The sequence below is a fragment of the Motacilla alba genome, chromosome 1, assembly GCF_015832195.1.
Source record: "Motacilla alba alba isolate MOTALB_02 chromosome 1, Motacilla_alba_V1.0_pri, whole genome shotgun sequence".
NCBI classification, from domain to species: domain Eukaryota; kingdom Metazoa; phylum Chordata; class Aves; order Passeriformes; family Motacillidae; genus Motacilla; species Motacilla alba.
Genome location: NC_052016.1, coordinates 111577232 through 111594071, shown reverse-complemented (window position 1 = coordinate 111594071; position 16840 = coordinate 111577232). Strand labels below are relative to the sequence as shown.

General features: G+C 38.0%; 1 protein-coding gene across 1 annotated transcript in view; it reads right to left on the bottom strand.

Moving 5' to 3' along the window:
* The window catches only part of POLA1 (DNA polymerase alpha 1, catalytic subunit), a 189114-nt gene that overhangs the window by 24812 nt on the left and 147462 nt on the right, over positions 1 to 16840 (bottom strand).

Genomic DNA, 16840 nt, shown 5'->3' with positions numbered 1-16840 from the left:
TGACAAAATCCCACAACCTTGGTAAAAGAACAACCCCCACATGAGGCATTTAATCCAAAAAGGCTTGAAATATCAACAGAAAAATACGTATTTATTAAACACTTGCCCAACTTATTCATGACTTTTGGTTCAAGTGTTTGATAACAGCTATCTTCTTCCCAAATTAAGCTGTAGACTGTTAGCTGCATATCAACTTTATAACAGCACGTTTTTTTGATCAGGAGCTTTTGTTACACTCCCAAAGGCACGAGATGTAACTCACCATCATTTTTCACCTTCATCTACCTTCCACACAATATTTTGCAGATTAGGAGGCAAAGCAGATCCCCAAACACCAGAAAAAAGATGAAGATAAAAGCGTATGTCCTTTCTACCTGAAAGTAAACCTGTTCTACTGAAACAACCCTATTTAATGAAATGCTGCTCGCCCTTAAGTAAATGCTTTCAGACTGTGAGGAGCAAACAAATGTATAATTCTTAGTGATATACATAATTCCAGAAAAAAATCCCACAGATCACAGCTGCTTGGATACATTTCTGGGATGGGTGCCCAATACAGGATTTTTTTCTGTGTGCAGAGGAATCTTTCATCATCCTCTAGAAGAACATAATCAAATTATGCAGTAGCAGCTTGCAGGGGACCCATATCTATCTAGAGGTAAACATCTCTCTGTGTACTAAAATGGAAGAAACTACCAACATACTGCTCCTCCTGAATACACCCTTTATTTTTTCAAGCTTTACAGAACTTAAGAAAAAAAAAATTCCCTTCCTTCTTAAACCTTAAATTTTCTCTCTCTCTCTTTTTTTTTTTATTTTTCCCTGTCAGACTAGTCCTGCTGAGCATTATAGAGTCAAGCTTCTCAGCAAACAGCTCACTTTGTGAGTCACTGGTGCTGAGGTCACGATGTCCAGCAGCACTATGTTCTGGGACCAGGAACATCCAACCCCCTGATGGTTACAGGTGCTGGTTTTAAGCTACCAGGGCAAGGGATGGGCAAGAACCATCCCAGCACACACTGCATGAGGAACATCCTTCCTCTGTCACACAGCAGAGAGTGACCAGAGCTGAAATACTGCCTCTTGCCGTGGTGCTGCACACCAAGTGCAGGGGAACACTTCCAGCTATGCTCATGTAAACAGGTAGGAGATAAACCAGGGAAAACTAAACCATTTCTGGCAAACTTAAGTTACTGGTCCCTAATTTAATCGGACTTTTTGAAAGATGAAGGAATCCAAGAAATACTTAGTCATTCACATGGAAAGGCACTAAATAACTCAAGTTCCACTGCTGGTGAAGCTTATACCCTCTTCAGGAAAGCAACTTGGGCTGACTCCTGAAGAGCAATCTTTTCACAAAGTAAAGGAGACAAATTACTCCCTGCCACCTTTATCTTGCAATGATGGGGAAAAAGCAGTGGAGAAAATGAAGAATCACCATGGTTCAGCACTTGGCAACATCACCCCTGTTCTAGCCTAGCTGACAGCAACTTCAAGAAATGCATTACTCTGTTTTAATACAATGGCCAATGTAAAAAGAAAATGAACACCAAACATTTTAATTTTTTTAAAATTATTTTTCCTGTTTCTCCCTGTGCGCTCGTCTGAAATCCTAATTCTTCACAAGACACTAAAGTGGATAAAATACATATCTGCAGCTATTCTGATATATTGACCAAAATTCTTTCTTTTCAAAGACCCCCACCCACACGATCTACTCTGTATCCTCTATCCTTCAAGAGCACACGAGATGAGCCATTCTGAAACAGAGATCACAGGCTCAGCTGCCACGAATACATCAAGGGCACAACAATACCCTCTGTCCCACTGATGCAACCAGTTCCACTCCCAGCATGCCAATACATTTGTTTTCTTCCACCCCCCAATTCCCCCACTTAGGGAAGCATGTCTGCTGATCATCTCCTTTTTGTGAAGTCAGCAATGCTGAACAGGGAGCACAGGAATTCAGCAGAACAATGGATGTGAAACAAGGGAGCAGGTTACTTGGGTACCACAACATTAAGTAACTTCTGACAAAGACTGCATTAGCAGACGACAGGAGACTGAACACACAGCAAACAAAATGCTTGGTAGATTTTTCTGTCCCTGATGTTGCAGTTGATCTGGAAGAGAATGTGCAGAGTCCCTCAGGCAGAGATAGCCTTTGATCTCAGTGTACTAACTTGATACACTTACAAATCTGTGAGTGCCTTCTGAATTCTGCCCCCACTAAAGAGGGTCTACAGGTAAAATAATGGATTATCTGAGGCCACTCTGCCATAAGAAAATATATTTTAAAGGCCCTTCTAAAGTCAACTTTGTAAATGTATATTTTCCTTTTTCATGCTTGACATTCAAGCAGAAGGAAGAAAGATTATGTGCTATGATCTGTAGAATATTAAACTCCTCCCCATGATAACTTCGTCTGGAGTTATCAAAATCCCTGTATTTACTGAATATGACAAAGCAGGGGTTGATGGAGTTGGCTTTTAACTGCCAGAATCTTTTGTGGGTAAAAAATAGCTACTAATAGATAACAACTGTTCACCTTGAAGACTGCAAAATAATTTTCAAATGACCCAATACAAGAAGTTTTGTCTCTAGATTTGTCTCTTCAAAAAATAGCACCAGTGTAGAACTACAACCCCAGCTTCTCTACAAATAACCACAAAACAACAGCCTGCTCCTGTGACAGAAGCCAGAACTCCATTCTGAAAGTGATTTTTACCTGGCTGGTTTGCAGACCTCAAGGCTTTTCTACAGGAGTGACAGAAGTTAGAGTTTTGCCTCCTCATGATGAGATGCCTTCCCCAGAGTCAATACAATTAGCTATGCACAATTCAAAAATAGGTTATTCTAGGATGCAGAAATGGTTTATTTCAGAACACACTTTTCTCACTTTGCCTTAGCCAACAGAGGTTGTTAACTGTAAGGATAATGAAAACTACTTTAATGTTACTTTTTATTCTTTGGTGAAAAACCTTGAGGTGACTGGAATGCTGTACACAACCATTTTTCACATTTGGCATCTAACAAGGTAACATGTTCTTGGTACAATTTTCCCAGTAATACCACTGTGTAAATCTGAAGCAGTCACCACCCTGGACCTCCTTTCATAACCAGCAAAACGAGGAGGCATTTCTCATGTGTGATCCACTGGCCTAGTACAGATGAGATCAGCTGAGCCATGTCCTAGAACTGCCTAATTCTCCCCAAAATATAAAGGACCACAGCCTGATAAAGTCACATACAAATGCTTGAACTTAAAGGCAGCTTGACCTTAAAGCCAGGGGTGATGCAGTGCACTCCTTTGCAGAGAATATTCTCCACTGGTGATATCTGGTGTGGAACGCCCACTTTGCTTTACCAAGACAGAAAGAGAACAGCAAAGCCCCATCTCACACAGAATTTACAGACTCAACTACCTACACAACAAGGTAAGAGTGTGTACACAACAAGCTGAACGCAAACCAGCAACAGGCACTTGCAGGAGGAAGGGAATGGCACCCAGAGCATCACCAGCAGGGGCAGGGAGGTGATCCTTCTCCTCTTCTCCTTTGCTCAGCCCTGGAGAGAAACATCTGGAGTGCAGGGTCCAGTATCTTATTAAATGTCTATTAGCTGAAAGATAAGGGTGGCTTCTTACTACATAAAAGGCCCGTCACTGGGGCAGTTTACATTATCTTTACAACTGGGACACATTGCTCTACAGAGCTTTGTTTTATAATGGAATGTTTGCTGGATCTTCAGGCATTCCTTGGGCCTCTCTTGGCTAGGAATACTTGAGGACACAAAGTACCCATGTTGCTGGAAAATTTTAAATGCAAAAATTTATGTGTAAGTTCAATGGTACTTTTTTTCTTGAGTGCTGTTTGTAGCTCCCAGTTTGAAAAGAACTCAATTTTTAAAATCAAAGTATATATACCAACTTGAATTATGCTAAGAACATGGTTTATCATAATAATGGCCTTCAAAAATGTGCTATTCAACAGAAATTCTGGCCTACTCCAGACATTTCAAAAACATCAGCCTGCAAGTGTTGAAGAAACTTCCCAAGAAGGATGTACTCCATCTGTAAAAGTGCTGATTTCTGCAAAGAGAGATTTCCTCCCAAATCATATTTTATGTTCAGAGGACAATAAAAACTCCTTCTTTGACATCCTTTTCCAGAGTCCTCAGTGTACACATCCAGAACAAGATGATACAAAATTATATTTTCAAGCCAAACCAAGTCTAAAATTCTTTTAGAGATGACTAATGCCAGTTATGGGCCTATGACTGTGCAACAGTTTTCAGTAATACATGCACAGAGATCTTATTTAACAATTCCCTAATTGAGAAAACTTCTCACAGGATAACAAGTGTAATGAAATGCAGTTTAGGGAGCTCCTGCTGGAAACGCAGCTAATTTTAACCCCACTGGATTCAAACAACCCATAAAAATAAAGGCTACATTTTGCAATGACCAATTTGACTGTCTAGCTGTACTGCAAATCAGTTTCATTTACTGTTGCCTCTTTAAAATCCTTCAACATTTCTGTTCCTCAGAGCCCTCACCTGCATTTTCCATATCAAGAATTTTGGGATTTGTTCCTTGTCAAATTCACTTCACGCATCTGTTCTGCTCTTTTATGTCTTTTTCCTATTTTGCACTAATGCTCTTTCCTAATGTAGTTCAAAACAAGCATTTCTCATTTCCTTTACAAAATAAAACCTATTTAACAAAAAATTCTACACGAATCCCTGCGGCAACCTAATAAAATGTTACCTTACTATTAATATTTAACAAAAATTCTACATGAATCCCTGTGGCAACCTAATAAAATGTTACCTTACTATTAATATTTTGTTGGCCCCTTAATTACAGTACCAACACAGAGCCATGGATTTGGATGGGACAGCTGGAAGTTCCTTACCTGTCTCTTAAGAATCAAAGACCAAATGAATAAGCCACAGCCCTTTCCTTCCCCATGGAAGTTTACTTTACAATCACTATGCTACAAAAAATCCTCAACAACTCAAATCCCCTCAAAGTGAAATGTAATTTTTGAAGCATAATGCTGAACCACTGATATTATTTCTACAGTCAAGGGCAGAGGCACACAGACAAGTAACTGCAAGGCATCCTGACATATGAATGTGTAATGTAAGGCTTTACCATGGAGTATTAGGGATAAGGATTATCTTACACTGTGCTAATCTGTGGTTGTATCTTACCCTTTCTTTTATCCTCATGCAACTTCTGCCAAGTCTGAGCGTACTGTCACCTTCCTTTCACATCTATTTTTTGGTAAAGGATGCTGAGCCAAGCCAAGGGCTTTCATGACAGTAAAGCACCAGCACCTCAATGCCTGAAGGACATTGGTTTAAAACATGCAGCAGGTGACAATGGATGCTGATGGTAGCAAGAAACTGAAAGCTATTTCCAAAGGATCTCTGAACAGTCTTTACTTAAGTAAAAAGTGTGAAGATGAGGGTTCCTGAAAGCCCAGCCTGTCTATTACTTCTCAAGAATCTATCAAAATGATTGTATTTCCCCTCTAAAAAGCCATTAATAGAACTGAAGAAAGAAAACCAGAATGCACTAAAGGGAACTTCCAGGAAAGACAAAGAGAGACTGCAAGAGCATGTAGTGACAGGACAAGGGGAAACAGATCCAAACTCAGAGGGCAGGTTTAGATTAGGTGCTAGGAAGAAATTCTTTACTGTGAGGTTGGTGATGCACTGGCACAGGCTGCCCAGAGAAGCTGTGGATGCCCCATCCCTGAAGTGTTCAAGGCCAGGCTGGGTGGGCAACCTGGTCTAGTGGAAGGTTCCCTGCCCACGGCAGTGAGGCTGGAGCTAGGTGATGTTCAAGGTCCCCTCCAACCCAAACCATTCTGTGATTCTAGGCTGGGAGAGCTGAGCAAACCCAGGACCTACACGAGTGGGAGAGTGGTTTTTGCCAGAAGAGATGCCTGGAAATGGAGAAGCAGCAAGAGCAGCAGCCAGACACATCAGAGCTGCCCCAAAACCAGACACCACAGGGAAAAGTGGGTCCTGGAGGCTCACATTGAAACAAAGCCTATCTGTTGCTCCTATGGGCCAGTGCAGCATTAGCAGACACCTGCAGGACAGAGAACACATGTATGTATCAAAAATCACTTGTGTTTAATGCCTCAACAGTACAAAAATTATACTTTTTGGGATTTGGTAGAAAATACTGACATCCTCATGTGTTAATAGACTAAATACTGAAATAAAATGCATGTTTTGTCTAAACAGGAGCTCCTGACTGAATACTTCTTTTGTTAAAAAACTGCCAGAACAACAAAAATAAAACAATAAAACCAAAAGGAAGCAAAGTCTTCAGACTGTACTCAAAAGTTCAAAAAGGCATGGACACTTCATTGTAATTTCTGAATTTTATCAGAGTTCCTGGTTTTTTTGGAAATACTGAAAAAGATTTTTAATTTGTGTCCAGGTCACCTTTATGGCTGCTTCCATCATTGCGGTAAGTGAAATAGGGCTCAAACTGGGAAACAGCTGATAAATCTTTGGAGAACAGAAATGGAAAGAATAGAAATGGTTTTAAACTTGCACGCAGACTTTCAGAAACTAAATCTCCAATTTAGAACCTCTGTTTCTTTCTCTTTTTTTGTTAGACTGTGTCATGAGAAGAGCAACAAAGCTGGCGAAGGATCTGGTGCACGACTCCTGAGCAGGAGCAGCTGAGGGAGCTGGGGGTGTTAAACCTGGAGAAAAGGAGGCTCAGGGAGACTTCACTGCTCTCTACAGCTCCCTGACAGGAGGGTGCAGCCAGGTGAGGGTTGGCTCTTCTCCCAGGTAAGCAGCGACAGGACAAGGGGAAAAGGCCTCAAGTTGCACCAGCAGAGGTTCAAGTTGAATGGTAGGAAAAATTTCTTCACTGAAAGAGTTAAACACTGGAATGGGATGCCCAAGGACATGGTGGAGCCACCATCCCCAAGAGTGCTCAAAAAGCACATGGCACTTGTTTCCAAACAAGAAGCTACACTTTAGATCTCTTAAATTAAGTAATAATTAAAACAATTGAATTAGTCTCAAGTTATCATGCTATTGCATCCATGATAACCAATTTCAAAGCCATTAATTCTTGTACAATACAAAATTTAAAGTATGAAATATTCCACATCACATTCCTGGTTACTATAGTTTACCATTACTCTTCAAAAACATGGCAGTTAATGCTCTTTCTAAGAATGTTAACTACATTGGTTTTGGTCACTCACCACTGTTTTTCATTAAGTACATTTTATAATATAGACTCAGCTCTGTTAAAAAAAAAGTCCCTTTAAATGCTTTTATGCCCTCTGCCATGGCTAGGTAACAGAATCTCAAGTTAAAATATTAATCTGACAAATGTGCTACTGTTAGTTTACAGAACATATATCGTCACATTAGAAATATAAAACAATATCATAACTAGCTAAATATTTTAATTACAAGTCTGTAAAATTCTATTAATGTCAAATATTATTTGTTTTTATAATATAAATAAACTAGCTTAGGCTGTCACTCATTTCTTTTTATGCATTTTTTGTTTTGTCTTACTGCATGCATCTCTCACAAAGTGAAAAATGTCTATTTAAAGATAAATGGAAATACTACAGTACGTAACATTTTCATGTCAAAACAATTACATTATTATAATCTGAGTTAAATAATATAAGATAGGAAAACATTTTGATATGCATTTAACAGCTGTAATCCTTGCAGGATCAAATCAACTTCTTCCCAACCTATTTCTGCCAGATAAAAACAAAAGCTCCCCAACACGACCAGCTGCCCCTTGTACCCATCTTGGTCCTCTCCCAGAGGAGGGAGAAGCCAGGACAGAAGAACACCCTTCTGTAATTTTTTTTTTAAAGGCTGAACCACATTTTGGCCTGTCACAGAGGCCTAATCCATTCTCAAAAGACAATCATATTATACTGAAACATGAAATTTGGTAGATGGATTGCTAGAATGAGATCAACGTCAAAATAACTACAAAGGTCACAAGGAACGAGCCTGGCTTTGCTTAGAGAGGGACTTGAACACTGCAAGTGGAGGCTCTGCCCACGACAGAGAGCTATTCCTTTCTTGGAATATGTACTCCAAACACTGCCTTGTGCATTCCTTATTTTCAAGGCATCTACACCCATGGCTCCAAGTGCTCAGTTGCCCCAGCTCCTCCAGAAATACATCACTCGGGATCGGTTGATATCACCACAATTTTCTGATGTAGGGATGGCAAAAATGTAACACTCCTTCATGGAAGGCAGTATTTTTTTATTTAAATAAACCAAATTTAAGCTGCATCTTTGTCTTGTGCTTTGTGCTGTATTTTTATACATATATCATGCACCATTTTGGTGTCCCTTATAAAATAAAACAAAAACTTTCCATTATGCTCTTCCCTACATGGCTTACTAGTCCCTAATAAAAAGAAGAGATTATCTCCATCCATTTCTTAGAGAAGAGAGCATAACTATATTTTCATAATGTATTTGATAGAAATCCTTTGTTTGTTGAGGATACAGAAAGATATTTCAAAAGAAATGTCTCCCGTGCAGTTATTATACTTCAGTGAGTATAATAATTAACATAATTTTATTTGCAGCAATAATTTAAATCTTGGAGATTAAATAAGGCTCCTGTTTTCACAAATAATGACTCCACGTGTTTCTTTTAACAGTCCATATAATTGAAATGGGTTTGGAGACAATTTCTCTTTAGGACTCATATACTCAGGAGATGTGAGTTGAGGTAATTACATTTAACATCAAGAAGATGACATATTCACATCAACTGCCAACCCAGGCCAAGTCTGGGAGCTAAGAACAGCTTTTGGCAAGAATTCAATAAAACAGTCACCTTATGCAACAAGCACAGAAAAATTACACTCTGATACACGTGCAACACAGTATTAAGTCTTGAGGTGTTCCAAAGAAATTTCAGTATCTCAGTGCCCCCCTTTCTTCATGTTTCTTTTTCACCACTTCCCTTTGACACAGCTCACAATTTTCTTCCTTTTTATTGTATCACAACTAGTGTTCACTTTTTAAAAATTATCCCTTTCATATTAACTCTGCTTTCTGTTACTGAAAGTGTACTTCTTGGTGATTTCAATGCTGGGACATAATAAATGAATGCTTGCTGTCATAATGCACGTGAGAAAAAGCTTTGTATCTCTGATGCCATTTTGATACATCACAGTGTTACAGAACAAAACCAGACCACCAAATCTAACACTTCACAGCGCTCTTTTCATTCCAACTACTAAAGGGAGCACATGATTCATTTAACATATAGAAAACATAGTAACTATCTTCTTTTAATACAACACCAAGACAAAAGAACCACTGATTGTCCTGAATATTAATTTTACTCTTCTATAACATGCAGTAAACTATTTTTGGTTTCAAACTGCATGATTAGACAAATTTATAATCAAGAACATGCAAAAGTAAGTAATAAAACAACACACAGACATAAGTGTATATCAATACAGGAAAACAATTTTTTCCAAACCAGTTCTATGCAATAAAAGAAATCTTTGGACATGAGAATCAACTGCATTCCCTTCATCTTTTGTGGAGTCAAGCTTTCACTCCACATATATATGGCCGTAAACAAACTTTCTCAAGTATCTTTACACCTGACACCAAACACCTGAACCAGACACCCTCGACCAGAACACAAACAATGTCCCAAAGGTCTTCACTCAACCCAGGCAACCTGCTGGGTGTTCAGCTACAGTCTTTAAATTTAAAGACAGGAGGTATCAACAGCACAAAATTAAGAAGCTCTAAATTTGCAGGCAGCACAGTTGAGCTCCCCAACTCATCTCAAGGCAAGTCATAATTAAAGGCATGGAAGCCCTTCCAGAACCCTGCCCAGCTCTACTGCCCATGTGGAAGGGGAAAAGGGAGTGCTGGTGTGAAGCACCACACTGCACACCATCTTCAGTAGGTCACTGGTCTTTTAAATAATCTCTAGTGAACAAATAAGATTTCAGAAAGTTTTTAGTAGATAATTACACTTCCTGATTTTGTAATTAGTGGAACTACATGTAATTACATAATAATTATGACGGTAATTACGTAATTAAGATGTATAATTATGTAGTAAAAAACATTATGGAAATAAAAGCCATCAACTGTATAAGCACAATACATTTTTAAAAATAAATTCTGTATCATCTGTTTAAAGCTACCATTTTCCTCAAAATATCAAAGTGATTATAAGCCATCACTGGCAAGTTCTAAAATACATTTCTTATGAGACTTAAAAATCATACAGATAATTGTATCTTTTTAAAAATCTCTTTAAGCCTTAGCTTTACATTATCTTTCTGATGTCTAGGCAGACATATACTGAATGCACTTTACAGAGTTAAATTGTTTACATTTATATTTCCAATTTCTACTAAAATAATTTTTTTAGAAGTAGCACTGATGTCAGAATTCTGGTATCTAAAACACAGGAATTTGTAACTTTTTCTTAGCACCATCGGATCCATAAAATTTTTGGGTCTTCTAAAAGGAAAAACATGCTAGTCTTGCACTTTAGTGAGTAAAACACCATCATTTCTGGCTTGCAGTGAACAACAGCAGAACTGATCTCCATAAAAAAAAAAAAACCAAAAAAAAAAAAAAAAAAAACCAAAAAAAAAAAAAACAGACCCCAAAATTTACTACGGAGATGAAACCAGAAAGACAAAGGTCTCTATAATAAAAATGTCAGTGTTTCAGACAGAAAAGAAACAGTGAAGAAAAAACTGATTTAGAAATATTTTCCGTTTAGAGAAACTCACAAGAGAAGTGATAAAGGAGGAGGCAGATGACACCAGAGAGATGACTAGCTGACCTGCACCTATTCATCTTCAGTAGCAAAAAAAACCCCTGAAGTTCCCATAAGATGTTTCTCTTCACTTTTTCCACATACAAAAAAAACCCCCATGGTCAAATAACCCTACCAATTTATGAGGAGTCAGAAATTAGCTAAGCCACTTCTTCATCCCATCTGCAACATTAATACAATGTGCAAGGGAAAAAAGCCTTCATTAATCAAAACCATTTTTTTAGTGTTTGAGCCACAGTAAATGCACTCCTCTCATGCCACTGATTTTCCACATCGTAGACATATCATAACTGCTTTAACTCATTTCTTCTATTTATTTCCTTCACAAGTAGAGAAAACAACTCCAAGAGAGGTGTACCAACCCACTATATTTTATGCTCAGAGAAAGGGTTCTAGAAATGTGCAGTGTTAATGGGGTTTATTTCAATTTTGCAGGTTTAACAAAATGACAACATGAACAGAAACAGAATGGAGAAAACATTACACTTAAGATCTTAAAAATGTCTAATGCCTATAAAAAAGGCATAGGAGAGGATAACCTAAGATTTAAAGATAATCTAACTGCCCATATATTACATCAAAATACTCAAAAACCCTATTGCAAATAATTTTCAGTAGATTTTGCTTTCCAAAAAAGTTAGATTTAAAAACACTCAAGAAACAGCGACTCAAATTTAAAAGAAAAAAGTTCACAAGTCTTTCTCTTCAAAACAACACATTAAGGCACAGAATAAGTGCTTCTGAAGAAAGACTCAGATTAAATTCTTGAAAATTATTATTTTACAGTCTCTTCAAAACAACATGATTGGAAGACAAAGTACTTGACAGCAAATGTGCAGAGGAGCTTTTATTTGCTTGGATGTGGAGATCACTACAGTGAACTGAAGTCTTAGTGACGGTGCCTGAAGGTGTGATGCCATCAGAAATGTTTTGTTTATTGAACTGCTCCTTCTGTAGAGACAGGCCAGGTTTCAGCTGCTGCCATCTTACAAATAAATGCACACACAGAGACACACCCAGGTAATTGATACAATCTCTCCTTACCCTCCACTGGAACTCACAGGTAGAAAACTTTATCTCCTTTCTTAACTATTGCAACAAGCACTTTGCTGTAGTCTTCTGTCTGTATATTGATAAAATGTGGCAAATTGTTCCGATTTACAAAAAGTCTTCCATTAAAAAAAAAAAAAATCACTTCAGTCTGCTACTTGACACACCAAGTTATGAACACACTGAGGAAAAACACTCACCACTGAACTGATACGATTCATACAAATATTCAGAGCTGGTTTTTTGGTTTTTTTTACATCTAGGTCTAACAGCCCAGAAGAGTTTCGTTTTTCCCAACATAATTTTTCAGTTTATTCATCCATAAAGTAAACTAGGGATTTTTGATGTTTGCATGGAAGGGTGGAGTGAGGTGCACACAAGAAGCTGTAATAAAAGCATGAAAACACCCTTTGAATATGCATTTGGTTTTACAAAACCACAGCCTGTAAGTATATGATCAAAACAATTACATTCTACTTCCACAAAGTGGCATATACTTCAAAGATGTAGGTCTCCCTGCTACACAGGAATATTTAACTGCTTTTCCCAAAGTTATCTTCCTCCCACCCTCATTTTCTTCTGCTTATCCATTAAGAGGATATGCTGAGACTTTTCAGAATCAAACCTCCATGGGTTGCTAAATATATTCTGGGAAAGAATCCACCACAGCAGCCTTGCACTTTCTGTCTCTGAAACACTTAAATATCTTGCAAACAACAATTGTGACCTTCCCTCTCAGAGAAATGGGACAGTCAAAGGGCAGTAGCTTCCAGCCCCTTTCTACTGGATGGAACAGACAAAAATCCTATGACCAGGATCCTATTTCCCCAAAAATAGGATCACAGCACCAGAAACAGCCTCAGTGATACTAATGCATTGTGAATAAGTAGATTGCAGCATCCTCATCTTCTGTTTGATGTCAGATGATGTCAGGGGAAACTGAACTAGAGACATCTGTGCAAGGCACAGTAGCATTTAGTGACTTTAGGCTTTTGTAGTGACTTTATGGGGGCTCCATTTCTCTTCCCTTTCAGAGGTTTTCATTTGACTGTAGTAGAAGCAAAATGCAAACAGTAATATCTTTGAATATTTAACAATGCCAGTGTTTGAATGGAATAATGAGATAAAGATTGCTATACTTTATTTTGATCTCCTGATGACACAGCCATAAGAATTTATTGGTTTCCATTCTGAAGTTCAGGCACACAGAGTGAGCACACTCCTGTATTTGAACCTCAAATGTTCAAAAATCACTGATAGTAGGCCAATCCTTTTTCATCTATATGAAGAGAGGATGCTACTGCTTTGCTACTCCTGCTGCTTTTCACTGCTCTGCTTGCTCACCTAAGTAGCAATGTCTGATTGAACCCACAGCCCAGCTTCAAAAACCTGCCAGAAAGTGCTGAAAACATGCTGAGAATGTTGCTACTCACAATAGAGCATTTTTTCCCCTTTTCAGATTAAAAAAAAATTGAGAACAAACAGCCCTTCTAGTATTACTGGTATCTTAAATTAGGGGGTTTGGAATAGCAATATTAAAAATTAAACTGGTTTTTAACCTAATACTAACTGTGCAACAGTTCCTAATTTAGAAAGACAGCCCAGAATGTTCAGAATTTCACTTTTTGTAGTATGACAACAAAGAACCTTGCACTGTATCACAATGTTAACCTATTAAATTGTATCATCATAACAGACCTTAAACCTCCTGAAACAGACGAAAGGAAGCATCAGTTTGGAGGAGAAATGCTGGTATTAATAATGGGACAAAAGAGCCATGACTATATCATCCAAATATTCCTGAGTGGTTTAACTGACAGCTAACTTTACCACTCACTGAAACAAGAAAACATCACATAGACCAGCTTATTCCTGATTAATAAGTCAGCTTATTCCTGATTCTTAGAGGAAAAAAATGGAACAATATCTAATTATTACAGTAGATCTCAAATAAAACATGAGTGAATGATGTTGTAATCACCAGACTGGCATAAATAAGCAGGAGAAGAGCCTGTAAAACATATTAATTCATCCTTTTGCTGTATTCCTCTGTGGTAGGCCTGACCTACTGGAGGTCCAGGAAAAAAAACAAAACAAAACAAAAAAAAACCAAAACCCAAACCAAACCAAACAAACAAAAAAACCAACAACCAAACACAAAGAGAAGTGGAAAACTCTCCTGCTGCTCCTCCACAGAACAGGTTAGTAGCTGAAAGAGACTTTAGAACATGCAATGCTGTATTCTAATATGCAAAACTCTCTAAGAGAACAGTGGCTCACCCATTGTGCACAGAATAAGCTTCAGAAAGCAGAATTCACCTCAGATACCAAGACCAGCTCTCTGCAGTAAGTACAGTGAGAACACCAAACACCACAAGAAACTGCGTGTACGCCTTGCCAAGTTGAAAAACCTTCATTGCCAGAGGATTTTTAAGTTTAGCCCATCTGTAAAAAGTAGGCTGTGGTATCGATCCTCTAGCAGGGAAAGGAAGCAGCTTGGATATCTTTCTGAAGTCCCACTGATTTCACAATTATTATTTTAGATTTCATTTCAACAAATAGTATGTGTCTTCAGTATAAATAGCTGAACAAACAAAACCTGCTCTGTAATTAAGATTGTGTATTCTGAAGAGGCAAGAACAGAAAAGGCAAGTGAACTAGTAGCAAAATCTCAAGGTTCTGAGTGAGACAAGACATGAATTCTTTCACACTGCAGTGGAAAACAGATTTATATTTTCAATCTCTAGCCATCAAAACTTTTTTCTTCCTATAGAAGAACAGTCCAAGATAGATAACAACTAAAGCTGCTAATAAGAATAAATAGAATCTACAAAAAAGAAGAGCTGGTGTTTAAAAACTCAGGAAAGATGGCAATAAGAGGTAGAAACAACAAAGTCCATGCAATCGGGGCTTCAAGAAACAATGACCCAAAACAAAGCAAAAATTCTCCCCAAACCAAAAATCAAAATAACAGTCAAGCAGTGGTTTAGTCACATAAGAAGGAGAGACTGAAAATACCAAAGATGTACAAAACATAAATTTAAATTTTGCCACTATTTTTGATAAAGGCACTGATCACAGAGCAAGGACAAAATGGCTCGTCAATGATGGCATGGAAACAAAATCATTTTTGCTACAAGGGAAAATAGACACTAGCTTCATGTTATAAAGGGGAGTTCACTAGATTTCCATTTCAGACCCACAACAAAAATTGTACATGGAGATTATTTAATCCTACATGAAGTGTATCACATCTGTAAAATATGTTACAAGAAAACAGAGGACACCAGTATCTATAAAATAAAAAGGTGGCACAAATAATGGATAATTATTGTCAAATTCTGCATTTACTGTAGAAAGACATCTACCTCCCAAAAGAGATCTGAAAAATAGGACAGAATTATACATAGGTCTACCACACCCACATAGCCAATTGCTTTGAAGAGAACCAACTGACAAAGAGATTTAATTCATCTGGCCTTGACTCCTGCTGCAACACCAAGACTGAAATCACTGGTTCGCTGAAGAAGATAATAGAATAATTTTCAAACAGCTATGAAAAAGAGAAAAAGACACCATGCTGAAAGGTTAACTGTCCAAGAGAAAAAAGTCCTACTAGAATTCTTACAATTCCTTAAGAATTACTCTGAAAACTAATTTTATTGAACTTAGCAGTAAGGGTCCAAGAAACATTTTCCCATTAAAGCAGAAGGTGGTAAATTATGTGGATTCAGAAGCCACCATACTATTTTGCAGAGAGATTTTATTAATCTTGAAGTCTAATATTACAAATGAGATTAAGCAGTCAAAAATTAATGAAACCAAGAAAATTAAGTAAAACAAGTGGCATGAGCCTGAGATATGAATAAACCCATGATTCTGAAATGACAGGAGGAAAAGAAACCCTCTCAAACCTCAGAATTCCTATCATTACAAGCTGATGACATGAACAGCTATGAACAGGATGTAGGTGGCTCAAGAAAGCACCACAAGATGTAATTCCAGCAAATACACAGACCCAGTGTACAAGACTCTGGAGACATGCCATCTGAAATACCACATAATTTCTAGATTTTCATATTCCAAAGATTAATTCAACCTAGGAAAGACTGCACACAAAGGTGATAAGAGGAAGAATCATACAGCAGAGACCAGCTCTTCTTAAAGAAAGCTAAGAGTGTCTCTGCCTTAGTTGCAAAACAAAACGGAGATGTCATCACTGTTTCCAAAAGCATAGCAGAGAACATCACAGAAGTAAAACAAATAAAAGTTTAGTGAATGGCCATAAAATAGCCGGAAACAAGTTAGAACATGAAAATTACAGTGAATTTTTAGTCATCACAGATCGACAGGCTGAAACACACTTTGGAAGTGCAGCAAGAGGAGAACCACCTTTAAGTGGTGAGAGCCACTAACACGTTTCCAAATGAAGTTCCAGAAACTTGCAGTCCTGAAAAATGCAGTGGAATGCTGTAGAAGGGGACTGGACGTGACCACCCATGAAATGATCCCTACTGATGATTTCTACTCTTATGCCCTCATCCTTGGTGAGAGATCTACACACAGCTTGGTTTCAGCCACCAGCAGCATCCACTCCACAACATTCCTTCAGTACATCTCCAGGGATGTATTAGACTGACATGGCTACACACTGTGACCTGTTTGGATGTACAAAGCCACTGGGAAATGCAAGCACCAGAGTGAGCTCACTGACCCAGAGTGATTAGAAGAGGAAATGAGAACCTCTGCAAGAAGAAACCTAAGTACAAGAGGCCAAAAGCAGCCTGTTTGCTTATTTGAGCAGTTTTTAGCTAAGAGGTCACACTATTTTCATTTCCATACGTGGCTTATCAAAATAACATTTAGAAAGACTGAGTTTTATTAAATCCCTTTTCATCACCCAGTAACTTAAGTGCAGATGCAG